Source organism: Phalacrocorax carbo, chromosome 7 (genome assembly GCF_963921805.1).
Source record: "Phalacrocorax carbo chromosome 7, bPhaCar2.1, whole genome shotgun sequence".
Classification (NCBI taxonomy): domain Eukaryota; kingdom Metazoa; phylum Chordata; class Aves; order Suliformes; family Phalacrocoracidae; genus Phalacrocorax; species Phalacrocorax carbo.
In genome coordinates this window covers 49,371,361-49,395,645 of record NC_087519.1, presented here as the reverse complement: position 1 = coordinate 49,395,645, position 24,285 = coordinate 49,371,361, and the positions used below count along the sequence as shown (strand labels likewise).

Sequence of the window (24,285 nt, the reverse complement as noted above, 5' to 3'; positions counted from 1 at the left end):
AGCTAATTAAAGTCTAGCCATAGTTTTCCAGTATACAGACTTAGGTCAAGTGTTTGACTTCTAATATGCCGCTTACTGTGAAAATTCACGCTTTATACTTAAGTCTGCTCTGCAACAGAAATGAAGCTTTTGGTGTGTCCCTTGGGATCCTAGCCCTGTGACCCAAGAATTCCTCTGATCAAGTCTTTGAGTTTATGCTGCAGGTCCCTAGTTAGGGTGGCCCTGGAAAGGTTCCCTGGGAAGACACCTTCTCTGCTACCACCTCTGCTTCACCTCTCCAATTTATCCTGTCTCATGCTTTATGCAGTATGAACTTTTGAGTGACTGAAGTAGATATATTGTACACCAACAATACAAAGAAATGATGAATAGCAAGACCCTTTAGTTGGTTTTACTACTGAGTGGGTTTCTCAATCTTTTCCTGAGGGTGCAGTTCCCTTCTGCTCCATTTAGGCTCATCTGTCAGAAGAGGCTTGGTTCCTCCAGGACTGGGGAATGAGAAGTTGCTCAGCTGAAAGTAGACGTGCTCCCTCCTCTGCCCTGAAGGCTGGGAACCGCAGGTAGCGACAGTGTGTGGTTAGTTTCCTGGCTGGCATGAACAATTGCTGCTGGCAGTTGCAAACTGTTCTCGCTTCTCTGGCCCTAAAGGACTAGGATTGCTACTACCACAGTCCTGAGAACAAGCCACAGTTTACAATGAAGTTCACACAGTTACAGAATAACAAAATAATAAACAAGTTAAGGCTCTAGAGTAGCATGTCTGCTGTGAAATAGTCAGATTCCTGTAGTGTCCTTTGACTGAGTAAAGCAAAGTCAAAGAAATTGTATGCCAGCAGCTATAGTTAAGAGGCACCTTCTATTCTAGAGAATATACACTGTTAAATACGTCTATGGATCATAAAAATTAAAGAATACTGACTTTTTATTTATAACCACCTCTAAGGTAAATACCGTCTTACAGACAGTCTCATACAGTACCCAGTATATTTCCAGTCGTGTGGGAGGTTAATGTTTGTTATACAACTTTCCAAGAGTCAAAACAAGTAATTGCCGGAGCATCAGTTAATAAATAAAAGAAGTGCCAAAGGCAGCTTGAGGTGCAGGCAAGAAGTAACCAGACAAAGAGATCACAGGAAACGCTGTATGTATCTTTTCATATCTAAAAGTGTAGTACTGAAGTTCTGCCATGATAACCCAGGAAAATCTGAGAATAGAACCGGTGCAACAGATCCTCCAGACTGGAGGTTTAGTGAGTGCTGATAGTTTACAAACAAATGCTGTGTGGCGATGAGAGTTTGATTCCAAATATTCATCAGTACAAGTCAAACGGTCTATACCAAATCATCAAGATAATACTGTTACAGGACAACATCAGTAAGACCAAGACTGCAGTTTGCTGCTTTGCCTTTAAAACACTCATAGGAAAACACTAGGAGAGTTTTCAGTGATTCCAGGAAAATTTAATCTTTTTCTTTTAAGTTTCCCAGTACCAGGTTGCTAGGAAACGTTTGCAGTATAACTAAAGAGGAATGAAGTATATTACAGAGGTATAAAATAGTCCAGTGTTAACTGAGTAGAGCAATAGTTTAAGAGCTATCATTCGCACCAAGAACTGAAAACTCTGCAACATTCTCAATTAATTTTAACTTTTAGTGACTTTCCTCTAGAATTTAATTTTTGTTTCCAGAGAGTCCTTGCCTGAAAAAGCTCAGTGACAGCTTATAATATTATTGTAAAAACAGAGACTCTATTTTCAGAGTTAAAAAGGCAATCTATATTGAAGGCTGTCATAATTTTTACTCTATAACAATACGTGTTATTTATTTGGTAACATTAACTGTAAATAAAAGTAATAAATATTAATTTTCATGTTGTGTATCAAACTGAATGAGAAAGAATGCACTAGCTGAGGCAAAATAAATACATATATCATGTTACTCAAATTAAAGAAAAAGTCACTAGTTCATTAATCCTTAGATTTCTAGACCCAGATATATATTAAAGGCAAGATAAAGGTAGAGACTGAGCAGTAATATTAGAAGCATATTTTTCAAAATATGTATCTACACACATTTTTAATTTTGGGTGGGACAATATATAAGATATGCACTGATTTCTAATTACCTCACTAATGCCTTGTCTTAATGTCTTCAAACTTATCCTGGAGTCCCTTGTTTGGTGGAAGGGAATTTCGCAGTGAATCTCAGATGCCATGCTTTCCTGCAAATAAAGTTAAGGTAAGGGTAAGCCATCAAATCTGTAATAAGAAATTCAGATGGAAATAATCTTTACTGAGTTCCTAGGAACACACATTCATATGTGGTCACAACATAAAAGGAGTCTGTAGAAAATGATGAAAGGTGTTTTTCTGGGAAAAATGTGGTTTTCTATTGGCTTTAACATGACTGCAAATGCGACATCACCCATATACAACAAAGATGTTAATCTTCTTTCAGGATTTATGAGTGCGATACAATACGTTCTTTAATGAGACAGAGGTAAGTAGAAGTGTTTTAATGACAGGAAGATGTTCATAGAGCTTGTTTCTATCTTTCACTTAATAGCATGTATCTACCTTCACTGAAGATTAGAAGTTGTCTGAGATAATTAACGATAATTAGCAATCTCCAGTATACAAAGGATGGAATTTACCTTCAGATTTTAAACACCTGAATTTGGGTGCCCAAGCACATGAATGAGATACCTCAACTGCCCCAAGGGTCCCTGGACATCTTGTAAGTACAGCCAGCGAAGTCTGGAGAAATACCCTGCTCACCCTGAAGTTGAGGGATCCGTCTGGCCTCTTGAGTTGTCCCAGGCCTTGTTAGCTTTTACTGGCTTTAATTTAGCTTCCCACTTTGAGTTTAATTTAGCTGTGTCACCTGTTCCCTTGGGTTCTCTGGGTGTTCTGTCTAGAGACCATCTGCAGCTTAAATAGGACATTGGTGTTGATGTCCTGTGCTACAGCTGTCAGGCCCACGCATAGGAGATGGATATGCTAGGGTTTGGGCAACTGAAGTGGGACTTCAAATACTGTAGATTATGGTGAAAGTTTAAATACTTCGTTCCTATAAAGCCATCCTCATCTAGCTCTCCGAACCTGTCAAATGAATCCCTCCTCATTTAAAAGTTTATAAATGCCATCTTATTTAAATTACTTTACAGCAACAGAAATAATCACACAAAGATTGGCAAACCTACTTCAGTTAAAAATAACATAAACTAGAAGAGCAAAGTTTCCCTTCACCAGTCCTCCTCCTTTGTTTTCAACCCTATCTAAATAAAAACCTCAATGCAACCTTTTGCCATATCCATTTTTTTCTCCTTGTTTCTATTAGATTTATTGTGTAAATAAAGCAAATAAAATTTCTCTCCATAAGACAAATCACTCCATTTATTTTCATTATTTATCCCTAATCACGCAAAAGGAAAAATACAGATATGGAAAGTCAGTCTTTGTCTCTTTCAGTCATTTTTCTTTCTTTGATTAGCTACCATGTTTGAGTTTCTCCTCTCAAGAAATCATATCAGCATGCAACCATTTTCTTCTCTTAGCTCCTCTTAGCTTTTAGTTCCAGTACTTGGAACAGCTTAAGTGTAACAGATCAGGTTTGGTGAATGTTAATAAACTAAAGTCAGTAAAATACCTGTCTGAATAATTTATCACAAATGTAGCACAGGTATATAGGTTCAGGTGCTATTGGAAGCTACTGGAGAAGTTAACTTGCAGCCAGTGTGTAACATTTGAAAATTTTCGTATACTGGGTTTGACAGAGTTTTGAATGTTGCAATTCATACAAGATAATCAGACATTGTGGTGTTATTGTTTTGTGAGTATTCTTTCTCATTTCTTTTATTAAGATCATTTGATTTTTCTTACTTTTCTCCACATTGAGCAAACCCCTCTATGAAAACCTATAAAAGAGAAGACTACCCATCTGCTCCTGTCTACCACTACACCCTGGTACGTACATTATACTTTCTTGCATGCTATGTACTATTGTAAGAATAGCTGTCTGTATTGGGTCACACTAAAAGTACGAGTAGTCTGATGTTTTATCCCTAGTTGGTGCCAAGGAAATAAAAAACTGGAGTAAACACGTAATGATCTTTCCCCATTATATTGTCTTAGCTTACAGCCACCTCCTGTTCAGAGATTTACAGAAAAGAAGTCTTGCAGCCCCTGCACTAGTACCAGTTTATATTCTGTATCTTTTGCAAAATTTAATTGACATGTTTGGCCATGGTGAAAAATGTTATCTTTAAGTAGAAACCTGAATTGGATGTGTTTTGCACCCCCACCTGTATGTCAGAAAGCTGAACATCTAACTTATCTTCATAATTTCTGGTTCCTTTTTCCATTCCTCATTCTGGCAGACTGTAGTTTTGTTAAAACAGTGCTAACACTAGCTTTTTATCATCCCAGTGAGAAGAGAAATATTTCTGAATTCTAAGTGGAAGGTGAATTCATAAGAAAACAGTATGCCCTTGTCATAAGTAAATAATATTTATCAGGTAATGTGTAGGATATGTGTTTGATTAGTCAAAGCTCTTTGCCTTCTACAAATCACACAGGTACAATTGGAGTAACCTATCTATTTTGATGCACAAGAAAGCCTATTCTAGTGTACAATTTCAGACAGCTGAGAAAGTAAAGTATCAAAATTTCCAAATCCCAAGTGAAAACAGAATGGTTTTGCTCTATTATGCCTAGATTTTTTCTTGTAGGTTTACCAGTCTGTTTCTTGTAGGATCCAGGAGAAACCTAAGATGTCTTTGCCTATCTGCCATTTAAATAAGATAAGATGTGTTAAATTTGTAGTCACTTAGTACCAGTATTGTAGTGAAAAGGTTGTCTTTCTTTAGAGTTCAGCCAAACTAGTTCACAAGGTAATGCCTTCAGATATTTGTATCTGATTGTTCATGACATCATCTGGAAAGCAGATATGCTATATCAATATTGTTTAATATTACAACCAGCCAACAGCATGTCCTCCAAAATCTCAGAAATATTTTTTCCAGAGCAGTCAAGAATATCCCTTTTTTTTAAGCTAACAACTCAGATTTGTTTAGGAATTTGAAACGGAATCCCCAGAAGTTTATGGCACTCAAACAAATGGCAACAGACTTTTCCAGTGTTGATAATGACTTTGAGTTGGTTAGATAAAGCAGCTCCTCATATAATTTCAGTGAAGTCTTCCTGACCGTGCCGCAGGGGCGTTTAACCGCATGTGAATCAATTGCAAACAGCAAACAACACATACACTGCATTCTCAGCACTGAAGGTTGATTTATTGCCATTCTCCATAAGAATGATGCTTTCTCTGTTTAGTCTGAGAGTTAATGGTGGAGATTCTGGACTCCTTGTCAACTTGTCATTTACTAGTGATATTTCTACTAAGTCAAGAACACACGATACCATCAGCTTTCCTTCGTCTTAGTAGGAAAGAACAACTTGCCAACCTGTCAAAAAACAAGAACAGAGAATCATCCAGAAGTCAAATCTTTGCAGGGCCTAGGAAGAGTTTGGAAGGTAGAACTCAAAGTAGAGATTCATGGTGCTCTTTAACTTGGCTGACATCTCTATGTGAAGGGTTAAATTCCCACAGGAGGAGAACAGAGAGTGGCAAGTTGTAAGAATGTGTATTACACTGGACAGATCCAGAAAATTGCTCTGTCCTAATAACCTCTGTGATTTGTTTCTTGTGATTTTCCAGTTCTTTTAATTTGCTTCAGAAAAGTACATTTTATGTCAATGTTTAACCTTTTTCAGCTGAAATGAAGGTTATTTCAGCCAAAGGAAATATTTAGTAGGATGATTTCTTTTATTTACTTAAACTTCGGTAGATGACTTAGCATCTGACCAGCTCATTCTTGGAGCTTTATTTTTCTTTTTTTTTCCCCCTCAGAAAAGAACTTCTCAAGGACTTGCAGAGGCTCTTAAAAAACTCAAAACATCTCTAAACTCCACTCATTCCACATCTGTATGGACTATAGCAAAACACAGATATGTCTAAAAAGCTTACCATATACAGAAAGAAAATGGGGGAAAACCTTGCTTGATATTAAAGTTGCTTTACAAGAACCTCATTTGTCAAGTTTCAAATAACGTCCCTAAGGCTTTTCAGTTCAAAAGCTAAAAATCTCACTCTGACTCTCCTGAACTTTGCAACATCCTCTTTTTGAACACACTGGAAATAGTTGGCACACATAACATTCCAATCATACCTGTCTCAAACATTGTAAACTGAGAGCAGAAAAAGAAATTTTTAGCACAATCAGATGTCTTATCTTTATTATTTCCTTTCTGTCTCAAGCCATACTTTTCTGTACTTTACTTAATAGCCACATTCCAAACAAAAATTATCGATCTTTCAAATACTGGTACAAAAATGTGTTGGCCTTCTGTGAAAATACAAAATGCCAACTTGTAACAATTTCAGTAAAGCCATTGAATAGGTGCAGCAAACAAGAAACTTTGGAGTGATTGGTTTTTTGGATAGGAGCACCTTTATGACTAAAAACCCTCTCCTCTGATGACCAGTGGTTAGGGACTGAGGGGCATTTCATCTGATACTGCCTGAAATCAGGAGGTACTTTCTTACCATGAAATGTAAGGTTATAGCTGTGTTAGAGGAAAATATCCTAGAGCAGGATTAAGGCAAATACTATGAAATGTCAGAAAACTTGGGAGCTATTGGATAGAAGCAGGGAAGCGGAACATGTCTAAAATCAAGCAAAGTTTAAACAAGTAACTGGGTAATTAGAAAAAGAAGATGCTATATAGACCTAGCAAAGAATATAATGGGGAGCAAGTAATAAAAATAGTATGCTACAAAGCAGTAGGGTGCGCTGACTGTGATAATTAAACAGAGGCTGAGAAGAAATTTCCAGAAATTCTCCAAACCAGAAATTCTCCAAACCAGAAATTCTACAGATTTCCCGTTGGGGTTGTAGTAGATTGGCACTAGAGCAGATTGTTCTTATTGTATTATGATTTTGGAAAACTGTTTATGGAATCTACTGTAGTTGCAGGGCAGTCTTGAGCTGGGAGACTGGTTCCTTTACCAGCTCTTTTCTAGCAATTTATTGTCATGACTAAGGCTAGAAAAAGGAGGTCTTGAACTCTCAAGTCCCATCTCATGCCACAATGCTGAGAAAATTAGTCTAAATCCTAATGAGTTAAATCTCATCCATTTCAAGTTAGTGGAAAAAAAATTGTCTGTGATAGAGTGACTAGAAAATCTACAACCTAAGTTATGCACATGAAGCTTCAAAGGAAAGTGTCTTACGAGAAATGATACCTCTAACTTGTCCAAGATGCTGTTACACTTGAATTACTGTACTTAAAACACTGCATATTATTATTGCAAAAGGTCAAATCTGTGGGCGGCAGAACACATAGTACTTATTAACTCAGTTGCTGAAATGTTATTGCAGATACTAACTAACCTCAGAAATTTGACTGGTAGCATCTTCTGCATGATTTGTCTGCTTAAGGGAAGTAATTGAAAAACAGCAAAGAGCACAAAAGAGGACTGGTTGCTATTCAAGCTCTTTTGTGCCTCTGTTTTCTTGTAGGCTGGGTTATGCAGCTGGCTTGTCTTAGGAGAGAGCCATTTCTGACTGGTTTGAGCAGGTTTGGGAAATATTTAGTGGTTTCGGTTTGTTTATTTGTTTGGGTTTTTTTATAGCCTTTTAATGTATTTCAGTCATTATGTTTTCCTTTTCAGAAGTCCCTTAACACATTGCCTATTTTACAAACCTCTTAATCTTGAGCATTCGGTTCATTTGTTCTTTGAAAATGAGGCCAGCTACTCGTGTCATTCTCAATGAGCGCACATTTTAAGGCTGATGAAAGCAGATGCCTCTTTGACAGTATTCAGATTAATAGTAATGTCATGGAAGTGATAGAAAATATGTCCTTATACGGTCTGATATCAATCGTGTCACCTAAATTCCCCAGACTTCTCTTGATACCAATATGATGTTTCCTATGGTGATGTACCATTGTGTCCAGTATTAAAAACTGTCCCTCAGTATTTTAATTTTATATAAAAAGGGAGAAACTTCATTGCATTTGTTGAAGAAATTGCCAGATAATTAATCACCTTGAATTTTTTCCTTCGTTTTCTGTTTTAGCCTAACACAAGGTAAAAACCACTGCAATATGTGCCTATCCCTTTCTGGTTTTTATCTAGCATACTTCCCTTTTTTTCTGTTCCTGCTAGTATACTGTACATAAATACAGGTTCAGATCTGAATCTTATAAAACATTAGTGTTTGTTTTCTTCCAAAGGATTATTAAGATGCTTCTGTTAGCTGCCTCATTAGAAAGAGGTCCTAGCTTTTGATGCACTTCTGATAAGACAGGAGTACTGTTAGGTTGCTTTCCATGTCTAGGACAATGACAAACATGCGGAAGGATATAACGTGCAGCTGTTGAAAACTAATAATCTGTAGTATAATTATTATTAGTTCACAAGAAACTTTGAAAGAAGAGGTAGTTTAAAATGCATATAGATTTAAACAAGATGCAGTATGCTATAACTGCTAAAATACTGAAATTGTACTGCTGCCTGCAGTTGGGTGGTAGTTCTGTGGAGTTAGGAAATAAGTAATTATTATAGCAATTGGCTTGCATGAATATTGGCCATAAAGACTTACAAATTAGAATATGGAAGAGTTTTAAGATTTAACATCTTACATTACTTTCATCACATTCAATAAAATATTATATTCTTCCATGATGTTACATCAGTATGCATAACTTCATTATCTTCATCTTCTAGACACATCTAGTGAAGTGCAATGTTTTAAATCATGCTGCCAATGAGTGATGGTTTCCTCATATCTTCCCGGTTCTTTTTGCCAGATTTCACAATTACCAAGTCCCAGAGGAAATTCTTGGAAAACAGTTTAACAAAGTTTTAGGAAGGAATAAAAAGCGGATGGAAAGATATGAGAACTTTATCTGGCAAAAGTTGTGGTATGTCCATTCAAGTATATAGAACTAAGCCAGATGAGAGTAAATAGACTACAAATATTGTGTGTCTATCCACACTCAGACTAATGCTGATATTCATAGTCTAGATGATAACAAGGGATTTCTGTACTTAAAAATTCTGTTACCAAAGTGTACATACAAGAGACTAAATAATTAAAAATGAACTGTGTAATCAAACAAGCCTTCAGACTTTCTTATCATGACAAAGTCTTTACTAGAATTCCTCTATTTCATGATAAACTTCACAAATTCTCAACAAAGTCCTTTCATCTTGCGCATTTAGGAAATGTATTTTCATTTATAAGTTAAAAAAATTCTTTGAAGTTCAGATGTATATTAAGACGCTGTAAAAAAGATCAAATTGTTGAGGCATCATTAAAGACTGCTAGGTTTGACCTGGCAGTTATCAATCATGCTGGTTAGTAAAGCAACACAGACTTTTGTGGGGCAAAACTAAATTAACAGAGGGCAGACATGGGCTTAGATTACAGAATTATCTTTAAGGAGTGTATATAACTCATAACTACATTTTAAATGGATGTATTGGGGACAACAGAGGGATGATTTGGCTTGACTGGCAATACAAGTTAACTTAATTAAGATGACAGCTGACTGCACTTTGGTCTCTGAAGCATTTCCTAAACAGCATAATGATGTCCTCTAGTTGATATTCCTTGAATAAATTATTTTATTTGGTTAGTTTTTCTCAGGCTGCAAGACAAGATGAAGCTTTATTTGAATTTTGAGAACTCTAATTTATTTGAACTTGGATGACTTCTTCTCTGTTCTAGCTGCATATACTTCCAAATCAACATGAACATGCTTATTTACCTGAAAAATCTGCCTTTCTTCTAGCTCTTCAGCTGGTCTTTCCAAACAAATGACTGTTGTTTTAGGTCGTTATGAGGTGGCCTGTCTGTTGTATTCACTTCTTTGGCTGGTATCTTTACAGCTGCAGAGTGTAGTTATAGGCGGTAACATGAAAAGATACTGTTTGAACTTGCAGGGTTGTTTAGATTGTACCCTTTTATTAAGTCAGATTTTAACTGAGCAGATATTTTTATTTCTTCCACATATCCCTAAGCAAGGTGGAAATAAAATAAAGTGAATTTATCAGAGTAGCTGAGAATTCTTGTTTATCTGCTGAAGAGGTGACGAGAACCTGGACCTATACTCAGCATCATTAGCTGTGAAGGATTCTCACAAAATTCAGTAGGAGTTTTGAGTAAACATTGACAGCAGGGTAATGTCCTCAGAGGTTATTTCTGTTTCAGATGAATCTTCCTGTTGTGCATTGCCACCTGTGCTGCCCCTTGTTTGACAAATTAAAAGAAGCATCGCAAACATTTTAATAAAAATCACAGAGTGCTGCCAATATTTTAAGGGACAAGGCAGCGCCACAGGTTTTTGAAATTCAGAGTAATGAATAACAACTTTAAAATATTTCAGTCTCTGGGCTATTGAACAGCACAATCCATCCCCCTAAAACCAAATCAATAAGTGAAAATCAAAGTAAAATAACTTTTTTAAAAACAATAACAAAACTGTAACACGTTTACTGGAGAAAGGATCAAAGAGCAAGTAATAAATTTGGATGTTCACCCATCACTTGTTATGGTACTGATAAGTACTCAAGGGGAGCAAGAATGGACAGAAAGTATCATGAACAAGACCTTGTTCAGTAGATGCTTTGTTATTAGTTTGCTAAAATAAACCACTAATCCTGACCTTTTGATATAATTGTGTTGTTAGCTGTTGTCATATTCCCATGAAGCATTGAGTGATGTTGACTAAAAGAATTCAGGCATATTTTTACTATTATTATGGTAAACATATATTAGTAGTTTAATATGTTAGCTTATAAAAAAACCTTTTAAATATGCAGGCAGACTTTTAAGCTTGCCTCATTCCCTTGCAACACCATTAGAATCTGTTTTAAGTGTACAACTGGGTCTTTTATTTTGGGAGATAAAGCCACTTAGTTTTCAACCAGATAAATCCTTTCTAAATACACTATTGACATCTGCTGCCAACTGTCATCTGCTTCATAATTAATAATTCAGATTTTAACATAGTATTATCTAAAGACAATCACTTTATTGTTTAATGTTCCTAGATGAAGCTTATGACTTCTTGACTCCCTTTTCTCATCTTCACAAAGCAACATGCTAGCTTCCAGTGACTGATGTGAATAACACTGCTGATGTGTGACGGGTGTGTACTGACTTCTCAACTACCAAAGTTTCACCCTGTCCTGTCCTGCTTATTTTCCTTCTCTTGCTACATACCCCTGAGCATTAGCTCAGAGGGCCTGGAGGCCAAAGTTAGGTCGTGGGTTCTTCCTCTTCCTACCTGCACATGCCAAAATATACAGCTAGTTCCCAAATTCCCTTTTATAATCATCTCCAATGCCTTCTGCTGTCTGTCTGCCCTGAATTACCTTTGCTCTGCCTCCTTGTCCCAGAATCTCAGCGTCTCCTTGGCTCACCAGACACTTCCACACACTCTGATATGGATCTGGATATCCCTCCCAACAAACGTGATCCTTAAGTGAGTAAACAGACACCAGTTAAATCAGTTTAATTTTTAAGATGTGCGTCTTATAGTGGGTAACACTTCCTGTGTTGCTGAACTATAGTTGAAGAGCATAATTTGTATCAAACAGTAGGAAATAGAGGTAGAAAAGACCTTCAGATACGTCTTGTCTGCTGTAAAATATAATTCTTTATATGTCCTACATGTCTTGTCTTCTCTTGTTACGGGCGTATGTTTCAGGGCATACGTATTTGTCTTTCCTATAGATTCTTATCTAGTAGTTTCCTGAATTGTTAACATTCATTTGCTTGGAACGAATGATCTTGATTTTGCTGCACTATATCCTCTCTTACCTAAACATTTTCTAAGAATTGACAAATTTACTATTTTGTGGTGACTTTCCCAAAAGTTGCAAGTTTCCCAGTCTCCAGAGCAAGACAGGAAGATGCACAATCCTGTGTCCTCAGTTGGACCTAATAATATTAGTGACTGCGAACAAATAACGAAATTTTGGTGTAACTCCAATAGGAAAAACCAAAAGACTATCTGCTCTTGAATCATACAAACCAGAGACTGGACTCATACGTCTCCTAACTGAGTGCTTTGACTATATTTTAAAATGCTTTGAGTATTTCTTCTTATATTTCATCCCATATCAAGATTGTTCAGTTCTTGTGGTGTTGTATGTATTTCTTTTGCGCTAATATAGAGGAATTCTAAATAATAGAAGATATTATCTTTTTTTAATGTAGTGTTTATTTTCTGACTATCCTTAGTCACGTTTTTCATAGGGAAGATAGAAATATAATCAGCTGTACAGCAGTGTCAGCCAGCTATCCACAATGAACGTCATTGTGTATAGCACAGAATATTGCATTAGTTAATAAATATGTGCATTATTAAAATAGCTATAACAATTGCAGCCACTGCAGCTTGCATTATGTAGTTTCTACTATTAATTGGGAAAAAAATGCTTTCTAATTCATCACAACTTCATTTTTGTATCTGGTTTTATTTTCACTTAATGGTAGATCCTTCATTTAAAGAAATTTAAAAAGTAAGCCTGTGATTCTTATTTTCTTATTGTAGATATCTATCTCTTAAAAGTGAATTCAAATGAGCAACTAATTATTCATGGATTGCCAAACAGCCAATAGGTTGGCAATGATTGGCTGCTAACACAGTATTTGAGTTTGCACGACAGCCAATGATTACTGATATAAAATTTAAAGTGCTCACAAAATTTTCCTGGTGCTTTGCATTAAATTCTTTGTGCCCTTAGGAGCATGTGTTTTTGATGTAAGTGCCAGAAGCCTTCTTTGATTATTTTCAAAATAGGAACTGGAAATATTTTCCAATTAAGAAATGTGTCACAGTTTGGAATTCTTTGATTAGAGCACATCATTTGGCAATGTTAAAGGTGGCGGCTTCTGGCTTGCAGAGGAAGATGATGTTTTGCTGTAAAAAGGTAGCTGTAGCGATGTCAGTAGATGCTGCTAATTGAAGATGAATATGCAAATTGAGAGTTCAAAAACAAAAGAAATATTGTGCCTTGGGAATATTTCCTTTGTTGTTTTCTTTCCTCTTTTCTTTTGGGGAGAGAGTTGTTAGGAGACTAGGAATATTAATTATTATGATAAGTGTATTAAAAAATTATTTGTACCTTTATACCTTTTGTATAAAGGACATTTTCTTGAGATTATAAACTGCTGCAGTTTAATGAAAAGGATAATTAGAAGTTCCATGAAATGTATATTTTTTACCTTTTTCTTTTGCTTTAAGACTATCTTTTCTTCTTATTTTTATAAACGAATCTGAAGCCCCCACTTTATAAAAGCAGTTCTGAATAATTTATGTAATGCACTGACAGAAATGAAAATGGAATTTATAACTCAGTGATATTTCCCTGCTTAATGTGCAAGAGGAGAAGAGTTATGTGATAAATTAACTGTAAAAAGGAGTGGTAGCTTGCTTCATAGTGAGTAATAAGTAAATCACAATGGTATTCAATGTAAAATGTGTTCATGAAAAGTATTAATAGGAGCACAGTTTGATTACATAGAAAATCCATGGTCATTTAGCATTTAGTTTACATTTCCAGGTAGAAAGCTGTTTTGGAGCAGAGACATTTGCTAATGCATTTGGAATACTCTGCTTCCCACAACAGGCCTGAAGCCCCCTGCCTGGCTGGATAGCTGAAGTGGAGCCCTTAGTTAAAAAATCATTTCTTCTACTAAAAGTCTTGTATCTTTTGTGTAAGGTTGGGGGCTTTATTTTGTTTATTTTTCTCCCGTACATGTTCAAAAGCAATGATTCATTCTCCTCTAAATATAATCTACTCTAAACACTCTAAAAATATTTAAGAGTGCAGGCAATAGCCATCAGAATGGTGACTGTATCGAGTCCCAGCATTCTAGAATTGCCTAATGCAAGCTGGCGAGGTTTTCCCTGACGTGTACACTAATGAGCAAACATTTTGCTTTCAATTTTATCTCTCTGCCCACTACACACCTCTAGCTTTATCCTGTTTGTCGCACAACATTTACTAGAGATAAATATAGTGCAAGTAGACATTGCATTTGCTTTTGATGATACAGTTCCGAACCGACCTTCAATTCTGTAATCTCATTGCAGCATGTTTCTTGGGCAGAAGTTACCAAATTGTACTAAATTATACTGAACTGTGGTGGTCTGGAGGTAGCACCAAACTAAATGAGGAAGTGCATCTTACTTTCTTGCACCTTTCTAACCAAACCTCTACCTAGACCATAAGGGCCTCCGTTTGCGGTCTGCAGAAGTTCTGCTGCATGGCTGGCACTCACATAGGACTGTGCATGACTTGCAAGATGAAAAAACACTGTTACCTACCAGGTTTCCCAACTTTTTGTAATTTTCTCTAGACACTAATTTTTTATTCATTTGTCAATGGAATTTGTTTAATTCCTGAATGAAATCATGAGAGGTGCTTGGCACCATGTACATCAGGCCTGAAACTTCAAACTAAATTTTTTATTGCTCCTAGAATGGAAGCTGGACCCCTCTGCACAGCTGTCTCTCTGTCTGTCGTAGTAAGGTTTTAACTAGGATTGGACTTAGTGGGAATTAGGGCTTTTCAGCAGTTCCTGAGATTTTGTCCACTGTTTTTTGATGTTGGCTTGAGGTTTATACTAAAAAAATGCATTGGCTGCAGGTATGCAGTCACCTAAAATAAGTTAACATCTACTGTTACAGTTTAATAGTAGGTCACATGGTTGCTTGGAAGCCATATGTCCTTTTTCAAATACATTCTACTTTATTGAGCTATAGGCTCTCATAGTTGTCTGGTGGACTAGGCATATTCATAGCCATGAAACATGCTAGAATTATATGTGCAGGCAACATTAATGCTTATCTTTATGTGATACTAAGAAATGTAATGCTAAGTTATTATTTGAGAAATCTATATGCTCTTTCTAGCACCAGCCTATAGCATCAGAGGAACATAAGGAAAGATACAACATAGGCAATGAAGGCTTCGAGGTATTTGTCATCTTTATAGCTTAAAATGTATAATAATAAGATGGTAAAATTTAATTTCAGAACAGCTGCTAAGTATTAAGCTGTGATCAGAGTACACTTCCTGTTGAAAATATGGTTCTAAGGGAGAAGTTCTACGATCTATTTGGAAGGAATTTTAACACTGCAACCTGCTTGTGGCAGGCCTTTCTTCAGACATGACAGAAAAGACCATGGGACAATTCTCATCTCTGTTTTGCTCAAACAGGTGTTTCTGCTCCTACAAGATTAAAAATCTAACGTTTTCAGTCAGGACTGTGCCTTCAGGCAAGATCTATCCTACAGAAGGATGGGGTCAAATAATGAAATCACTGTCATTAAGATCACAATTTCAGTGATAATATCTTTGAACAAAGACCGTAGGTTTTGAACCATGCTTTTTATAATTTAATCAGTGTAGGTTTCTTGCAATCCTATTCCCACAATGGCAGCTTTTATAATTAAATGTGGCCAGCACTTTAGACTCCCACAAACCAAAAGGAAGGCTTTAACAAGCCAGTAAACCTCAAGCTGAGTAAACGATTTAACCTGGTAAAATCCACCTTTTTTTTTTGAGATTAAAGAAGGCTGGAGAACACCTTCAGTACAGATATGTTTAGGTTGTCTACCTTCTGAATCACTTTGAGTATTGCCTCTTAGAAATCAATTTGTGTAAAAATATGTGATATTTATGTGATCTTAAAAATTTTTCACAGCTTAGTCTATTACGTCAAATCACACATGAACTCCATTTAAATTAAAAGGAAAAACAGACATGAAAAAGACACACACTAGCAGAGGTTAGAACACCAGAGGTCCACAACACAAGCACTCATTCAACCTTGACAGCAAGCATTAGGTAGGGCAATGGTCACAACTGGAGCTTAATAGCTAGCTAGTGAGATTTCCACTAAAGAAGAAAAAGAGAAATTCACAGGAAGAAGGGAAGGTGCTTTATTTTGAACTGATTTTCATGAGGTAAAATAGTCTGTCATTAGAAAGTGACAGGTCGTTTCGTGTGCTATCTGGAATTTTTTTTCAAATCCCAAGCAAGTTTTGCAAGGTCAGGCTGCAAACTGACATGGCGTAGGTACCACCCAAAACAACTCTTACTATGCTCTCTGGATCCTTCCAGCCCACGATTTCCTGTTTTTAAATGTACCATGACACTGACTTCATTAAGGCAGAGAAACACACATCTCCATGAAAATAATTTTTGAATTAACTGAATCATTTGTAACCCCTTCATGTGTCAAAGTTAATCAGAAAGGTTTAATTTATTCTCAGACATAGGACTATTTGTGAAAGGCATTGTTAGGAAACACTATTTTTCGGACCATTTGTACCTTTGCATGCTACAATCTTCTGTTATATTGCAAAAATAATTATCTCCTTTAGGTTGCCTTTATATTAAATATTGAATTTGTTAGTTAATTATAGGTATAATTAAATTCTGTGTGTTTGGTAAACCCATCCTGATGATATGATTTATGCCACATTTCTTGAATTTTTTGTATTCTCTGCTGGAAGCAGCATGAAAAACAGAAAATATGCAGCTGGTTTGTTTGAACTCCCCTCGCTTTTGACAATAAATAATGACATTACTTAAGAAGCTGCTCATGAATCCATCAAATTAGCATTATTGAGCACAAATATTATGTCTTATAAGTAATTAATTATTAACATGCTCTTTGCTGATTCAGAGATGATGAGCTTCTCTGTGAAGCCCCTGATTACATCAGGCAGTGCAATTTACTCAAAAGTATAGATGGTCTAATCATATAGATTGTCCCAGTTGGCATATTCAAAAGTGCCTGTGGCTTAAAGGTTGGACATGCAAAGAGTTTAAAAACTGAACATAACTTTCAGAAATCAGTGACACTCTCACTGCAAATGAAAGTCTTGAGGATTTTCAAGTTTTGCTGCTAAAGTCCTCATGGCTTCTGTTTTTCTTTCTCTCAGTGAACAGATGCATCACGAAGCTGAGACATTTCTGAGTCTCTTGATGTTTATGCTCTGGATTAATTCACAGATTAGATCTTCTTCTGATTGTTCTTTCTTTGGGCCTGATACAGTAGGTATTTTCAGGGCACTGATAAGGTAAACATAAAAAGGTGGGGAAAATATCCGTTGGCTTCCCCAGGAGTAAAAATGTTCATCTGGTGTGTCTGAAGGAGTGTAATTTCTTTTTTTTATCTGCTTTCAAAATCTGTACTGAACATAAGCTTTCCTCCCATAGGAGGATTTTAGTGGCTCAATTTTAGCTATTCAGTAGTGAATCCATCCCAGTCATTCCTGTTTAAGTTATCCCACTTAGTAAGTTAGCCTCCTCATTTTAAGAGAGACTATTTCAGATTTCCCAAATCAATACCTTATAGTCAGACTTGTAAAGTAATTATTACTCTGTTTCTGATTATAGTATACTTCAGTTATCTTATACAGCACAGGTTAATTTCAGATGGAAACAGCGAGGGATAAAGAATGAGAAAAAGATTTACTATTGCGAAATCACAAGTTGAAGTAGGTTTGGATTTGGATCTAACGTCCATAACTTTCACAGATTTTGAGGGAATTAGGTTCTAAGACATACATGAAGTGCATTACTGAAAATTTCACTACTATATCCAGTATCAGTTTATTAGCGAAAATTTATTGAAATTCCTTACAGTATCTTCAGATGACGTAAACCATAAACCAATACAGCTATATTGTTTCAGTGGAGTTATACTGGCCACAGACGAACTGAACATCCCTTTAAATCTTTTCAGGAAGTCTAAATTGAGATTAGGAAAGTATTTTGGTGTTTATGCAGTTACTGAATGGTTCTAGTTGTCATTTCATTTGCAAAAAAAGAACACAGGAATAAAAACTGGAGCACAAATTTTATTATATTGGATTGTGCTGCAACTACAAACACTCAATAAAAAGGCAATGGATATAGTATAGCACTTTATTTCACACTTAATCTTGTAGTGCTAACAGCTTTGTGCAAAATGAAGTTCTAAATTTACATCAGGATAGAAGAATCCAAATCCTAGCACATTCAGCTAGTTTAAAAAGTCAAAAGGGGATCGAACTATGTTTTCTGCAGCATTTGCTTAGCCTGTGAAATTAATTTCTGAAGGAATCTTGAAACTCACATATTATTGTGGACAGTAATTTTGATAAACGAAAGACAGGCCATTAGTAATTTCTCTTCTGGCAAATTGGTACGTACATAGGACACGCCTTGTCCTGCTAGCTGCATCACCACACGCTTCCATCACTACATGAAACCAGCACAGAATGTCTGAGATTGTGGGGCTTTTGAAGTGTATGTTGCATTTTTTTAATTCTCTTTTTTGGAGCCTTTAGGGTGCCTGGGTTATGTTTCTTACCTTCTTTTCAGCGATAGAGAAGTGAGTTCTGTAACTACTAATTAAAAGCTGTAAAAATAACACAAGAATAACCTTTGAAGATGTCTGCCACAGAATTAGATGCCAGATTCAAGATGAGTATGTTTAATACAAGAGCAGTGCTAGTCAGGATTTCTGAGTCTCATTCCAATCAAGGAAGTTTGTTAAAAAAGAGGAATTCTGTTTATCTTCCAGTTAATCAGACAAGATGGTTTCCCCTCGTTTTCTCCATTCATCAGCCTCTGCTTTCTTCATGGCCAACTTGCAATGCAGTGGTGTTTAGTGCTGGTAAACAAAGTAATGAATGAAACAAATAAACCCTAGGCTGCTGATCTGCGTTATTTCAATATCCCCTCAGATAAGCCTCCTGATTCATTAACAGAGTGTTTTTTGAATTGCTAGACCTTTTAAATTCACTGCAGTGCGCTCATCTCTCTTCATTTGGAAGGAATTGTGCTTGATTTAGTTATTTCACATGGTAATGTGTGTCACTTGATAATTCTCCTTAGCTTTCATGGATTACATATTACCTTGCATTTACATTTGATTTCCTGGCACATATCAACATTTAGGAGTTTGTGGATTAAATATAAATAGAGTGTGCCCACTTGCCAGTCCGATTCCAGTGAATTAATAGTTAATGTGTGAATCACAACCGTTGTGCCCGAGGAAGGTTACAAAATATGTGTAAGACTGAAAGCAGAAATTTTCACTGTATGTGATGTTTTCACAGAGTTTTTCCCATAGGTCCCCAAGCTTGTCAGATAAGTTGGACATATATGCCATCAAATTTTCAAAAGCTCATAAGCAGATTTGACTATACTCTGCAGTCCAGAAGCAGAACTTCAAGTTAACTATATATAATTCAACCAGCTCTAAATAAAATGCAAGTATGTAGTGGTATGACAACGACAGAAGGTAGCTTCATTCCAGACTGATTAAAAATCCATCTTAGATGTCATTAAAATATCTGGCTAAATAGCCTTGAGGGGAAATGGTGCATTCTGCCTGATCTCCTCTCAGGAGATGAGTCACTTTAAAACTAGTTTCTGTCGGTAGGTATGCTCTCAAGGGAACCACTGAACGTGCATTAGCCTAGTGCTTAGGTGTTTCTAGCCTACAGGCAAGGATCCAGTTGGAATAAATTAGCAGCCACCCAGAGAGGTGGGTAGGGTTATGGTGAACCGCAGCCGCTGAGGATCAAAGCTTGTTGGTGGTAAAGTATTAATGCGGCAGTTGTACCTTTAGTCATTCTCAGTTAGTGTAGCAACACTGTGGTTCCATAAGTAACTAATGCCTTGTAGGAAATAGATGGTTTGCTTTTTTGGTAACATTTGAAATGGTAGGGAATGGAGGAATATTTGCTGGAGCAGGAAAACAGGTGCACTACATGACATTTAGAGTATTTTCCCTTTGAAAAATGGAATTCTACTGAATATTGGTAAGTTCCTGTGGAAAAGAAAACAGTACACTCCAAACAGGACTGCTGACATCAGCATAATAACAGACCCTGAATTTCCCACGGTGCCATGGACTTGCACTGCAGAACAATCTTCACCGACTGGTTCACAGAGCTGTGCTTGCCTATGGGCTCCTTTTAATGTTAGGGAAAGATCGTGCTCACACCATGTTCAACTCAGTAGTGCCAGAGACTGTCGAGCCTGCACAGCGGTTGAGTTCTAGGATGCACTCCACAGTCTTAGAGAACTATGTAGTTTGGGCTTCTTCCCCAAAATAATTGCTCCTGGGCTTATCCTGACATGCATTATCACTCAGACTTGTGTGGGAAATTCCTTCAGACCCCCCAACTTAGGTGTAGCTGGCAGGCCAGTGAATCTTGTTGGGATTGTCATCTTAGTGCTCCTCATGGCATCCACATAATCTGTACAGCGCTATTCAGATTTCTGCTTCTCATGTCACATCGTTTGTGTGTCGTCTGAGTGCTACCGAGGCTCTAACACACAGGGCCAGCTGCTGCACATTGCTTCTATGAATCTCTCTGCCAGACTGAGTTTAAAATATTAATCTACAACCTCATGATAGCCTTTCTAGGTGATAGCCACAGCTTGCGGGACTCATTTAGGACATTTTCTTCCGAATACGCCATCTTTATAGATCTGCGAGGAAAACATCTTCACACAATAATGTCAGACAACTCAGATTCTGTTCTCCTTTGTCTGTTCACTGCTTACTAGTTGGATACCATCTCTGTTTCACAACTCATTCTTTTCTTTCTTTCTTTTTTTTTTTTTTTTTTTAATTTAAGATGAGGCAGCACTAGTGTACCTAGCTGAAGTTTTTGATCCTTGAGTGCTTATGGCACATTGTTCCAAGCCTTGTGATGGACTCCAACCTCTATAGAAATATCACTGTAAATTATTAAGGGCTGGTGTTTTTGTAGGTTATGCCTTACAGCTTTGGAACAACTTTATTATCAGAAATACAGGAAGCTAAGGTTAACCCTTCAAAAGGTTATCTGAATGCACTGAAAGGAGTAACTTCAGCTTCACCCTTTCCTTCAGTGAAATTTTATTTTCTTGGCAACAAAATTCTGTTCTCCCGACATGCTTTTTGCCTCAATTGCAAAACTGTTTCAGTTAATCAGTTTTATTCACACTGACTTTTTGTCATCTTGATCATTATTACAGACAAATAAGCTGATCAACAGCAAGTCTCTCCTCCTACAATTTAGTCATGATCACTTTGCCTGGCAGAAAGGTAGAATTTTAAAATAGTTCAGTAATTTAGCCTACTTTTTATACAATGAGAATGGGATAAGATGGAAATAAGTGGTATAGACTTAGTCCATACCCATCAAAGTCAATGAAAAGATGCTAGATACTATTTAAAGGCTCAAGTTCAGTCCACCAGTGAGCTGTAAACTCATCACAAAAGTTTTGGAGGCAATTTGGAGACTCTTACCACACTTTGAGACCACAGATAGGTGTGGCAGCAAACATACTAAATTGGAAAGTTATCTTCAACTTGATATTTCCATCTTACTTCTCAGAGCACTTTACAATTAACAGCGCTTTTTATCTTTTTTTTTTTAAATGAAGTGTTTTTCAAGTAAGGTCAAAACAGATGAATATGGATGTAAATGGGCCCTTTAATTACAAACATCAATATATCTTTTGCATAAAATACCTTGGAACATTAGAATGCATTATTTGGAAGTACAAGGCAAATGGCTGTGCACTTAAAGTGTCACTCACAAGGTCACCACTCACAAAAGAAGTGAGTAAGAGCATGAACCGCCTGTGTGTGTGCACCAGCCGCGCTCCCCTTTGCCCCAAGGAAAAATTACCCTATTGACCTGCAGGGCCCCATGGAGACAGAGGTGTTCGTTTAGACAATTACTGTATACTAGCTGATGAGCTATAAATTCTAGAGGTATTATGAAACAGAGTCAGCTTCACGGAAATTTTCTCATTTCCGTGCTGTAAAGCTCACCAGGTTGTCTCCTGCCACCATGTTTCATATACTGTTGGCAGATAATAATGGATTCAGTGCTTTTAAAACTAAATTGTCTCTCGATCACAAGAACATTATACAAACAGAGAGAAAATACAGACAGTGCAAAGGTTTCCTATCTCTTAAAACCTCCAGTAAGGTCAGTCCTTTTTGAACAGAACTCAAATATCTGTGGAGGGAAGGAGGGTAAGGAGCAGGCGGCAAGGAGACCTTCAGGATATGTCTGTCCTACAGAGCAGATGGTCAATGTAGCCATCGGTGAGTCACATCACCTCTTTCTGTCTCACTGCTAATACACATTCTAGGAAAACCAATGCAGGGCTTTTTGTTGTTTTGGGTTTTTTTAATAAATTTGCTATAAACTAGTTTTTAGAAGATATCTAAGATAAATGCATGTACCAGGGCTACGTGCTGAACTAGAACACAGAACCCACTCTGTTTTACTTCATTCTTTCTTTGTGGTTTGTTGTTTTTTTTTTTTTTTCAATTACTTATTTTTCTTGGATTATTTTCCTGACACTTTTTCTTTGTTCCTATTTGCTATCCTTTCCTGCATGTTTTTAAGGGTGTACTCTATTTCTTTATTGTGTCTCTTATTTTCAGGTTCCACAAGGAAAAAATGTTCCAGTGTTAAAACTGATGTTTTAACAGTTAAAAAGGTCTTGTAACTTTACTGAACACATACACTTTCAAAAGTGTTCTAGAAAGAACTACTCCATGTCTGCAGTCTCCTGTGCTCAGTTGTGGTTCCAAAGATGTCAAAGTTGGACTTTTTCTGAGCTATTCTAAAGTCATCCTGGACTTTGGGACATGGATCAGATATTTTCAGTAGAGTGGGCTTACCTCCTGTCAGGAATCATTAGGGAAAAAAAGGTAAAACAAACACATAGTTACACAGGGCCAACACTATAACCAAATAAGTAGTTCTTGTAGCTTGTTTGTAATTGCCCTTCTGCTTATTTTTCACAGCATCACCTGAGTCCCTGAGGCTTCTGCCAGGAATAGAGGGTCTTATTTAAGTTTAATACATTTTATATTTGAGGTTAGCTTAGAGTGCGTCTTACATAATTATAAGCCAAATACTTTTATTTTGATTTTTTTAAATAATTATTTAAAGATGCTCCAGGTCACGTAGCTTGTCCTTGTGAAAATTTAGCAACTACCGAAGCGATGACTAAAATGACTGTACTTTGCATAATGCCAGCAGTCAAAAACCTTAAAAGCTAAATAATACAAAACATTAATGGCTGGTCGTTTTCATGCATCTCAGCTACTTTAGCAGATGTAATATTATTAGCTTCTTCTGTTCACAGTAAATTAGATATGCAATCAGTAGGGGTAAGAGACAGATTTACAGAATATGAAAGTGGCCTGTAAAAGAATATTCACAACAGCAATTAGTGATTGCTGAAACTTGGGACAGGCAAAGTATTTTGTAAACATAAGAACCATGGTTTATTTCTAGACGTTAATTCAGGCAAAGTACTTTATTTCTGAATGCCAATGTTGTTTTGCATTTTGTGGGTGGAATCACGTCTGTGGCAGGTGGTTGGTGGCAGTGGCTGAAACAGGTTGTTACTAGCCAAAGGACTTTTCCTGATATTTCAAGTAGCGGGAATCTGTGTTGCATAAAGGATTTATAACTGGCAGGTTTTAGAAACAGTTGTGTGCAAACTGATAGGCAAGCCCTTATCTATGCCACGGTTCCAGCTGGCTGCTAACCATTTAAATCAGTTATGTGACTGCATGCTTTGGTGATAGTGTTTTGTGGTTTTTCTTTCCTTAGTCTGGCAGATAGATTCAGCTGGACTCCATTTTTTTGATGCTTTGGGTTTGCTAACTTAGCACCAGACTGGGTTGCTAGAGACTGCTAAGAGTGATATTTGGTCTATAAAACTTTTAATGAGATGATGGTAATGAGAATCTCTCTGAACACCCATGCTTTTTTTAGAAATCTGCAGATGCTTTACAGGTTTTTTTATTAAATCTCAAAGAATTCCTGGAATGTCTTCATATGATATCCTTTTCCCATAAAGCAAAAAACTGAGGTCATGCCAGAAAGATAGTCTTGAATCAGGAACAGAATCTAACGCCTTCTTCTTCTCAGTCCTGCATTATAATTATTAAATCACTACCTGAAATGTAACAGAAGTTGAGAACTAGGTTCTCACTCGACATAAAAAGCAACCAGCCTCGGAAGCTATTAGGAAGGCTGAAGTCAGAGAGACCATAGTGCCTTACAGCAGCAGAGCAGATGGTTCTGACTCCTTTCTTAAAATTCTTTGTTACAGTTTACATGGATTGACTGCCTAAACTCAGTGCTATTTAAAATAAAAATAG

The 24,285-nt window shown here is 36.7% G+C and overlaps 1 long non-coding RNA gene across 1 annotated transcript in view; it reads left to right on the top strand.

The window, feature by feature from the left end:
- LOC135314405 (uncharacterized) overlaps nt 1-24,285 on the top strand; it is a 90,083-nt gene that overhangs the window by 16,288 nt on the left and 49,510 nt on the right. Inside the window, exons 3-5 of the long non-coding RNA XR_010373910.1 lie at nt 454-2,237; nt 3,862-3,964; nt 5,445-5,533. This is a non-coding gene — a long non-coding RNA (uncharacterized LOC135314405). The remainder of the gene's footprint in view (nt 1-453; nt 2,238-3,861; nt 3,965-5,444; nt 5,534-24,285) is intronic.